The 10,832-nt window shown below is 39.0% G+C and overlaps 1 protein-coding gene across 1 annotated transcript in view; it reads right to left on the reverse strand.

Moving 5' to 3' along the window:
- gnb1l (guanine nucleotide binding protein (G protein), beta polypeptide 1-like) overlaps nt 1–7,995 on the reverse strand; it is a 28,754-nt gene extending 20,759 nt beyond the window's left edge. Inside the window, exon 1 of the mRNA XM_056244389.1 lies at nt 7,905–7,995. The gene's annotated coding sequence lies outside the window, so the exon portion shown is untranslated. The remainder of the gene's footprint in view (nt 1–7,904) is intronic.
- Nucleotides 7,996–10,832: the final 2,837 nt, after the last annotated feature.

Raw genomic sequence — 10,832 nt, forward strand, 5'->3', positions numbered from 1 at the left:
ATCATGTTTTTTTTTCCCTTGTCTTCCTTCTTTGTAAACCCTATTGCTCAATACGTCATAAATCATAAGTGAGACAACTTAATCACTGTAAACAGACTGGAAACTGTCTTTTTAATTTTTATTTTCATCAACAGCTAACAAAAAAAAAGGGTTTCAAAGCACATGCGAGTGCAAATGGCGCTGATGGCTGCAGGGAGGGCCACAGTGGAGATGCAACAGACCACAAAAATCCAGACGGAAATTAGATGATTAGATGTCAGCGACAAATCCCTTTCAAACGACCGCAAAAAGCTAAATCAGTTGATGTCTTCATAAAAGAAAACATTAAAAATGTTACACATTGATGTGGTTTTGAACCTGCAAGACGTCATAAGTTGTCAGTTTCAAGTTTCGACTCACCTTAGAAATGCTTCAGGTGCTTGACACTGAGAAAAGTTTCATAACCATAATATTAGTAATTAAACCATTTAAAAGGGAAGCGAAAAATTTCACCAATTAAACTGAAACACAATTAAACAAAAATAACTACATAACCACAGACTGAGCCAGGTTTGTCCTTTGAGTGGTGACTGATATTGCTGATTTAAGATATGGAGCCGCTCGGTTAATGAAGACCCTTCTGCTCAGTGTCATCTCTGGTCACCTCTGCCCTTGCGCTGAAACCAGACCCACAGGTATTTTGGGGTAGCTCATTTCGGAAGGTTAGTGGTTAAATTGTGCATGTTAATCTGTCAAGCGGAGATTCTTCACTGCCCTACCTTCCTAATTAAGAGTCGAGCCCCCAGCTGCCCCATATGAACCCCTCACAAAGGGGACAGTCACTAAACGCCCCTCTAGTTTCTTAGAGGAGAGCTGGTAGGGAGGCAGTGGGATTAGAACCCGTGACTATCAGTCGCCATCAGGCCTGTATAGGAGCCAGACCCTGTCTACTGCACATATAGGGGTTGAAATTAAAACTCTGTTTTGGGGAACTGTCTATCCAGCTGAATTAGATCTTAAACTAAAGCCATTTACCTTTCTAGTGCAGTTAGAAATGATTGAAATAGGGCCTTTAACTTGCTAACTGTGACCCCCTTTTCTGAGCATAGATCTGAACTTAAATATATACAGGTTGGTCTCTTTTTAAAGAAGACACTTGGAAGATTATTGCATACACAATACTGAAACAATGTAAATTGAAATAATGTATATTGTAAAAAGTGCTTTACAAATAAATATGACTTTATACAGATATAATTATACAAACATGACAATTTGGTTTAATGAGCAGTGACAGTCTCCAGCCACAAGGGGATCCACTCTAAACAAAAATGGTGCTAAATAGCACTAAAAGTGGTTCATTGGCTTGTAATCATAGGGGAACCACATTAAGTGCCATATAGCACTTATCTTTGTCAAATGGTGCTATGTAGAACCTTAAGAGGTGCCATAGAGCACCTTAACCACCCCAGAGAACCACTGAAGAACCGCTGAAGAACCAAATTGGGCTTAATAGGTTCTTTAAATGGTAGTGGTGCTATATAGCACCATGACCACCGCAAAGAACCCCTGAAGAACCTTTTTTTTTTAGAGTGTGGGTAAGTGAGGAATACTAATACATCTTAAACTAGCTTCTAGCAATAGCAGTTTGCCTTAAAAAAAATCCTGACATTCAAAAAGATTAGAGAGTAAAAGAAAACAAGTAGTACGGTTTTCCTTTTCTTTACGCTTTTTTGAATATTACCTTTTGAATATCATGCAGTGTGTAATATAGCTGTATGTGAAAATGTCTGCAAAGTTAGATCAATTTGTACGACAAATGATTGTATTGTCTCCTAAAAGAAAGAACCAATTCTAAACTGTTGAAACTGTTGTTGTCTTGTCAGCAATTCCAGTCTAGCTTCCTGTTACATACCTACACAAAAATGTAACAAATTTGCATAATGGTCTTCATTGGCTGCCTGCCAACGTCGTAAACTTTGACCCACTCTCAAACACTGTAGTAGTTTGGAAAAGTTTGATTTGTGTTGTCGACATGCACTTTGCAGGCATTTCAAAACCAATGAGGATTCTCGCTGGAATTGAAACGGAAAAAACGACGTGCATGTGTATACGAGGAAGCCTAAAATTCAGATATGGTAATACTAGTTTCCTTTCCAACACATGCTGTGAGCTGTAGACCAATCACAATAGACTGGGCTGTCTGACCAATCAGAGCAGAGTAGCCTCGCCGAAAGGAGGGGTTTAGAGAGACTGAATTTTCAAACAAACCATTTTAAGACTCTTTGAGAAATGAGGTTATGTAGACTATATTATGAGAAAATTAAAGTGTTTTTTGACCTTGCATGGGATGCATGGAAATCGATTGTAGAAGGCCTCCAAAATAAAATTAAGAATTTAAAATAGGATAATATGGCCACCTTAAACTTTAATAACACCCCTCCCCCAACCAAAAAAACACAAAAAAAAAAACTGGAGGAATGCACTATCGGACGATCGTCCATATGACAGTGAGGTTTTCATAGGTTTAAAGAGGATTAACATGCCCGTATTGTGAAGTTCACTGACACACGGGTCTGGAAACGCATATTTTCGTTGTGAAAACACGACGCATCAAAACATACCTCTGCCATACGGTGCTGTCAGTCAGAGATAGAGAGAAAAAGATATGGATGGAGTGGAAAAAACAGGCTGAGGAACTAGGCCAAAGAGTCAAGAAAGACCATTATTTCATAGATAGAGGATAGAGACAGAGGAGAGCAGAATGCATAATTATTAGGGGGGGGGTATCTATCTATCTATGCTCTCTAGATATCTGAATCGGCCAATAAAAACCCCATATTGGTCAACCACAGCACTTACCAGTAGACTATTAAGAGAAGACTACTTCATTGAACACTTATTTAGCAAGTATACATTAAATTGATCAAATGTGACAGTAAAGACATTCACAAAAAGATCTGCATTTCAAATAGATGCTGTTCCTTTGAATGTTCAATTGGAAAATATTAGATACCACTACTGTTTTCAACATTAATAATAACAACAGGAAATGTTTTTTGAGCGCCAAATCAGCATAATATAATGATATCTGAAGCACTTTTTACTGCATTTTTGATATCCATCCAAAATAAAATAAAAATTACCTCACGCCAGATATTTCCCTCAACAGTGATATAATCTTATGATCACATCTGACAGCAAAGCCATGATTATGAGTCACGACGATCATTGAATCATAACTATGAATGTCAATATTGTGCATAATTATTAGGATCTGTAATTAAATGTACAAGCAAAAGCAGATATGAAATGAGAAGGCCTGTTTCTGATGGGAGGAAAGAAGAGAGCGTTTTTCAGCTCTCTTGGTGTAACAGATAAGACAGCTCCAGTAATCTGACTCTAAGACTCTGGATAAAGGCAGTTTGTCTCTTCGTGGGCCGTCTGTCAACACCTGCTTGGTAATTAGGCCTAATTATGAGAGAGAGTTCGCTTCCCCTTCATGTTATTAAATAAGAAGCAGCCACGTCAGCCAGGTATCTCTCAACACAGGCAAAGGGCTGGCGACCTTCAGATCAAACACAGGCTCTATCTGCGCCCCCTGCGCTGCGACTTATACCGGAGGAGGGGGAGCAGCAGTCATTTTAATGTGGGCTTCAAAGATCGAGGATAGGCGGTCCGCATTCCTCTCTCTGTGGAATCAGTGGATTCAGTGATGGGCAGCCACACACCTCTGCCCAAACCACTGTCATATGCTGCCATTCATAAATAAGCCCAACTAAGATCCTGCAGATTGTGGGAATACAGAACGTGATTACTGCTGCCCTCGTGGAGAAGGTGGATGCCATCTTTAAAGCGCTGCTGTGACAAAGCATTATGGGAAACTTAAAAAAAAAAAAAAGTCTGAAAAGGCTTATAACCTTGCGTTTGATTTTCAGGAGCTGTGTCCTTGTGGTTGGTGCATTGAGGTGTGCAGTGCACACACACAGGAGGTGCACAAGTTCAGTTCTAGCATTATTATTTCTTGTTCTCTTTTTTCTTCCCTGTAAATAAAAACGTGGCAAAAGGCCAAAAAGATTGTGCTATTACTCATCTAAACAGACTTAGGGCTTTTTCATTTGTTTTACTGTCCACCAGGCAAAATTCATGTAGGCTTAAGGAGTGTTCACACTTTGCAGATCTGATTTAATTAAAACGAAAGGTGCAATTGCAGTTCGTTTGAATTGGTGTGAATGCTGCCATCTGAACCTTGGTGCACACCTAACTCTAAAAAGGCTGCAAGGAAAGAAAAAGAGGACGGAGGAATCGAAGTTAAGCTTATTTGTAAATTGGAATATTCTTGATCACTCGAGCGTCACTTCACAGCATCATCAGCTGCGCTCAAAGGATGCCCTTATGTTGTTAAAGTATGGTTATTTAAGAAATTAATAAATAATAAAGTTAAAGCAAGATACCCTGTTGATATATGATTTATTTAAACTGCAAAGGTAAAGCATAAAATAAAATTATTGAGACAGATGCGTGCGTCATGTTCCTCGACAAGAAAGACTTCTATATAGGATACAGCTGTGCTTCCTCGCTCATAGCTCCTCGGGAAGCTTCCTCACTCCTCGTTCCTCGCCTCCGAGTCGTGGTGCAAAATAGAGAATTGAGATGTCCTTAAGATGGCTGTCCTTAAGATCGGTTTCCTGGTCAAGTGCTGGAGGACGGAGGAGCGAGGAAACATCTATTTGAGTATTGAGAAGCACCCAGTGCCGGAGTCCCCATCTTTTGGATGTGCATGCAAATTGGATTTGCTTTCGCAGTGCAGAAAACCGCGTCTTCTTGACATGTCGACAATAGGAACCAAACCGTTCCAAGCCTCAGCTACAACTAGTGCATGTCAAAGTAGAGGTTGTTTGCAGGCAGCCAATGAAGACCCTAGATTGGCATTATGCACACTTGTTACAAACCTACGTAGGGTTGTGCAGGAAGTAAGGCTGGAATTACTGACGACTCATTTCAGGCCGTTTTTCTTTCTTTTTTTCTTTTGGGAGACAATAACTCCATTTATTGTGCACTTTGACTTTGTAGAGCTTCTACATTCACAAACTGCTATATTACTCATGGCATGACAGGTAATGTCTGAAAAAGCATAAAAGGGGCACTTTAAAAATGTCAGTGTGAACGCTAAGTGAAGTAAATATATCATTTTCTTTTTTGATCCAAGAGAACTGAACAGATCATTTTAAGACGCTAAACTCCGGGAAAGTTTTCAGTCCAATGATCCAGTAAGAGAATTCATTCAAACAATCAGTCCAAAACAGCACTAATGTAAAGAAAAACAGGCTGACTACATCAAAGATGGCAGAGAGAACAGAGACTCACGTTTTAAGTGAATTATTCATTCCAGTGAGTGTTTCGCTTTAAAACATGACCTCAAGAGCGCAAGCCCTCACACATCACGCTACAGACTGAACGAAACATCAAGACATTCCACCGTATGGCTAGATGATACGCAAACCGCGTTTCTCTGCTAAAGCAAACCAGCGTCTCGCTAGTAAAGTTTTGATTAGGGTTACAATCCAAGTAAATACGAGTTGTTCAGTAAGCATATTATAATTTTAAAATTCGTTGTGCAATGCATAGGGTTCATTTATCCTAAAAAAAAAAGTTCCAGTCAGTAAGCAAACACATAGCAACATGCTAACAACCACTCAGAGAACTTTAGCAAATGAATACCAATACCCTGGAAACCACCAACAACCATTTCACAGACAGGCACCAGTCACAATTTAAAAATCTAGTTTGGGAATGTTATCAAATGTTTGAATGTAATCCAATTTGTGTGTGTGAGAGAGATAAAACCTCAATGAATCATAATAAAAAGAACATAAAGGGAGTCGAATGACTTTGATGGCTGTGTGCTGGAGCTGTGGCCTCTACTCCCTGGTTTTAATGATATCATACCTCGGATATTAGTCATTCTTTTCTTCATTCTTATTTTGGACTTCATTGACATTTCCACTTCACCGAGCCCAACACCCACATACTCATTAGTCAGCATTTCTTTCGACCCCCCTTGTGCCAAAAAAAGTCAAATTCTCCAGCGGAGGAAACAAATGTGGCAAACGGGCCGGCAGGTCCATTCTAAAGCTCAGTTAAACAAACAGAGGAGGAAGTGCGGGGTACACACACACACACCCTTTATTGTGCTGCCGTGCATCGGTAAAGGAAAGCGGAGGGAAGGGGGGAGTATCTGGACTGGAAAAACAGCTCTGTGGAAGATAGAGAGCTGAAGTCAGACACAAGTGCTTCCACACCCACTGTCACTCATGCTGACGGAGGCGAGCGACAGGCCTCATTGTTCCTGCCCATGGCGTGAATGCCACGCGGAGGCTGACACAGATAAGGGCTGAATGCATAGCTGCGTGTGAGGGAAGTGATGGTGGCCACTTTGTCTTTGCACCCGGACTTAAGGGGCTTTAGAGCTGATTACCAAAGAGACCTGCAGGTAACATGTTTATCTGTGGACATTATCACCTGCTTCCTTGCAATGATGTATTGAGTGATACTGAGGTTTACTAGACAGACAGGTTCATGTGCACTTGCTTAAGTCACACTTAAACTGTATTGCATTGGATACAAAATCTTAAACCACATGGAATCTGCAAACAAATTATGCATTTCTTATAACTAACAACATGCATCACACACACCCTAGTCAATGTTTACTGCCTATCACAATAGTGTGTTTGGTTTTGCAGTGGACAGAATAAAAATTGTGCCTTTTGTAGTGGTTTAAAGGAGCATATCTATATATACCATTTTAGTGACTACATTAGTCGAGCTCACTGAAATCTGTTTTAGAGCACCATAGTACATAGACTGTATATATTATATATAAGTCGCTATGATTTCTTGGTTTTTGAAAGAAGTCTCTTATATCCCCAAGGCTACATTTATTTGATCAAGAACAATAACATAGTAAATATCATTACAATTTAAAATAACAGTTTTCTATTTGAATAGCCTACATCTTAAAATGTAATTAGAATTTTTGCTGAATTTTCAGCATCACAAGGATCAGTCACATGATCCTTCAGAAATCATTCTAATATGCTGATTTAGTGCTCAAGAAACATTATTATCATCGAAGTTGTGATGTTTAATATTTTTTTCAGGATTCACTGATGCATTGAAAACTCAAAAGAACAGTATTTATTTTACAAATATTTTTGTAACATTATACCTTTTTTTACTGTCACATTTGATCTTATAACGTTAGTCACTCACTAGTCAGTTTCCATCAAGTTCACACGATTGTCCTAGCGGCGTAATCACAGGTGTGTTTATTACAATAACTACTAGAAATCTAAGAATAGACAGGTTCTATTTACATTAGACAAACAGAAAGGGTCGAAAAATGTAAGCATACAAAGTGTTTTTGTAAAGCAAAAAAAAAAAAAAAAGCAAATATTGAAATGCCAGTTTGATATTTCAGTAACGTTAGATTGAATGCAATATGAATGCAATATAAATGCAATGACTTTCATGCGTTAAGCCAAGTTTACCACGAATCAGACATAAATAGTAACTTAATCCCATATTAGTGTAATTTAGATGCAGTTATAGCTTGTAACTGTCCGAACCCTACAGTCCAGACAAAAGATCGCTGCTGAGTCTGACAGCATGACTGTAGTGGATGAGTGAAGCATTCAGTGTTGACAGCTGTGAGTGATAAACGACTGACAGCTTCTTTACACGCAGAAACATGCTCTCACTGCACACATTATCGCATAAACACATCCGAATAAAGCATTGATAAGCACAAAACAGCGCGCGAAGTAACAACATATATCCGCGTGCGATTATTTTACACGGAATCACCAGTAAAAGCTCAAACAAATATTGCGCAATCCGTTATAGGAATGTAAACACGGTACCTGTATAAACGGCGGACTCCCACGTGCGACGAATGGAATCAGAACATGCGACAGCGAACATGAAAAGCCCCGTAGCGGAGGAGAGCTGTCTTCAGCATTGCCTGAAGAAAAAAAAAGTTTAATCTTATTTATTAACCTTACAAACCAACAAGTAAAAGGAGGAGTCTCTCTTTCTCATTTGCTTTCTTTCGCAAAAGCATGAAAAACAGTAGGCCCATTACATAACAATTACTAATTACTCTGGTATTTAAAATAAAAATTAACATCCACCAAAATGTTCATTATCAATTGTTTATTGACTGGAAAATGACAATTAGACAAGTTTGTTTATTTATTTCGGATATTTATTTGACAGTGGTGGCTGATAACAAATTAGCAATTTCCTGGTTGGAAGATCATCTAACAGTGTGAGAATATTTTAAAAATCTTTCTGACGTTTCGATTATTTATTTATTTTAAAAATATTTTTGGGGTAACACTTTACTTGAAGGGGTGTGTATAAGACTGACATGACACCTTCATAATCATGACATTTTAATGCAAATATTACATTGTTTGAGATGTCTTGGTAACACCTTGACATAAACCAATTAGTGCTGGGCAAGTTAACGCGTTATTATCGCGTTAACGCATTTATTAATTAATGCCGACAATTTTTTTATCGCGCGTTAACGCAGTTTTTTTATTTTTTTTATTTTGAAAGTCCGTTGCTCACTGGCTCTGAATACACATAGGCCTACAGTCAAACCATGATCACAGGAGGGGTGGGATGTTGGTCAGCCAGCAAATAACCCACCCAAACAAGCAGTGGAGAGGCTTTGGCAGGTTCTCTCAGGTGAACAGAAAGGGAGACAGCGCTCCGCGAGTGAATGACAGGCGCTCTATGGATAGTAACCATGGCACCGGCTTCTGTGCGCTACGCAGCTGTAGCCTTTTTAACTTAAATTAAAATTATACATAACTTTACCTGATAGGCCTGCGTTTAGTTTAGCGGGGATGCTCTGCAATGTGAATTCCCTCCTGTTGATGTCCTGATAACTATTTAGATTCTGGAAACTCACAAACAGCGAGCCGAGGATCAGTCTCTCTTCCAATGATTTGTGCTGCGCGTCGTGTACAAAAAGTTAGACAATTCAACTTCGGCAACGCGCGGGCGCGAGCGTGAGGCGAGCATGACCGCAACAGTTACAGGAACGCACCCGCTTGTCGCTGCACCTGTGCTCGACCACTTCACCTCACTCTAGGCTGCTTTATACTTCTGCGTCGGACCTACGCCGGAGCCTCTACGCTATAGACCACGCGTTGGTTTTCATTTATATATCTGCGTCGTTGTCCGCGTTGACGCGCAATTACACATGCAGAGGGAGAGTGTGAAACCCGGGGAGCGGTTCTAGCAATCACAGCGCTTGCGGTATGCGTAGAATTGACGTTACATTTTTGGAGAGATGCACGTCAGGGTACGCGCGCTACACAGCTACGGCGTGAGTTCGACGCAGAAGTATAAATTGGCTTTACCTCTGTTTAATGTAATCTTACATGGGAAACCATGGCATGCCATGACCAAACCTAAGCTGCTATCAGAGAAGTAACGTTGGTCGACTTATTTCTGTAGTAGTGATCATGACCCTTTGACTACATAGACTGTTTCTGCTGCTCCCTGATACAAGATACCTGTTCAGAAAAAACAACAACAAGAAAACTGGACTCTTTTAACAAGCTAGATAAAAGGTAATGCCCTGGCAGTGGCAAATAGCTTTGTTTAAATATTTGATTTGATTACATTAATGTTTAAGGTGAGATTTACAAGAAATATTTTATTGATACTGTGTAAAGGGAATACTGCTGGTATAAAAGCACCTTATTTGTTTAAAGTTTTTGCAAACCACATGTTATTGCACTTTTGTAGCAGTACATTTAAATCAAAAGTGCGCAATACACTACTTTAGAATTCATTATTCAATTGTGCGCGTAACAATGCGATTAATCTCGATTAATCGCAAGAAAATCATGCGATTAATCGCGATTACATTTTTTAATCGTTGCCCAGCACTAAAACCAATACATCATAACCCATGTCTTTATCATAACAACTTGACACTATCAGACAACACAACCTGTCATAAATATGTCATAAACATGACATAGCAGACTAATTATCAAACTTAAGAAACCACTTAGCTTTATGGGTTAACATTACATTAAACTATCAGGAAGTTGGTTTTGACATTGGCTGTCATGAGGCCATTATAACATTTTAATGACAAATTCAATTTGTACCACTGTAGTTGAGGTCAAGAAAAATATTCATGAAACAGTTATAATGGCCTCATGACAGCCAATGTCAAAACCAACCACATGACAGTTTAATGTAATGGTAACCCATAAAGCTAAGTGGTTTCTTAAGTTTAATTAATCTGCTACGTCATGTTTATGACATATTTATGACAATTTATGTTGTCTTGGTAATGTCAAGTTGTCATTACCAAGACACTGACAGGTTATGATGTATTGGTTTATGTCAAGTTGTCATAACAAAGACATCTCAAACAATGTCATATTTGCATTCAAAATGTCATAATTGAGCAAATGACACTTAATGACAGTTGTCATAAACATGCATAAAACCTTCTTCATATTCATGACATGTGTCATGTTATGATTATGAAGGTGTCATGTCAGTCTTATGCACACCGCTTCAAGTAAAGTGTTACCATTTTTCTTTGTTTCATTGCTTTCCATGACAGTGATCAACAATACTGATGATTCATTCACCCAAACAAATGATAATTTACTCACCCTCAAATTTTCCAAACCTGTATGAATTTCCTCTGCTGAACACAAAAGAAGATATTCTGAAGAATGTCGGTAACCAAACAGTTGATGGGCCTGATTGACTTCCATTGTAGACCTATGGAAAAATGTGGAAGT

The sequence above is a fragment of the Rhinichthys klamathensis genome, unplaced genomic scaffold (genome assembly GCF_029890125.1).
Source record: "Rhinichthys klamathensis goyatoka isolate OS25496 unplaced genomic scaffold, OSU_Roscu_1.1 h1tg000972l_1, whole genome shotgun sequence".
In the NCBI taxonomy this organism is placed as follows: Eukaryota; Metazoa; Chordata; class Actinopteri; order Cypriniformes; family Leuciscidae; genus Rhinichthys; species Rhinichthys klamathensis.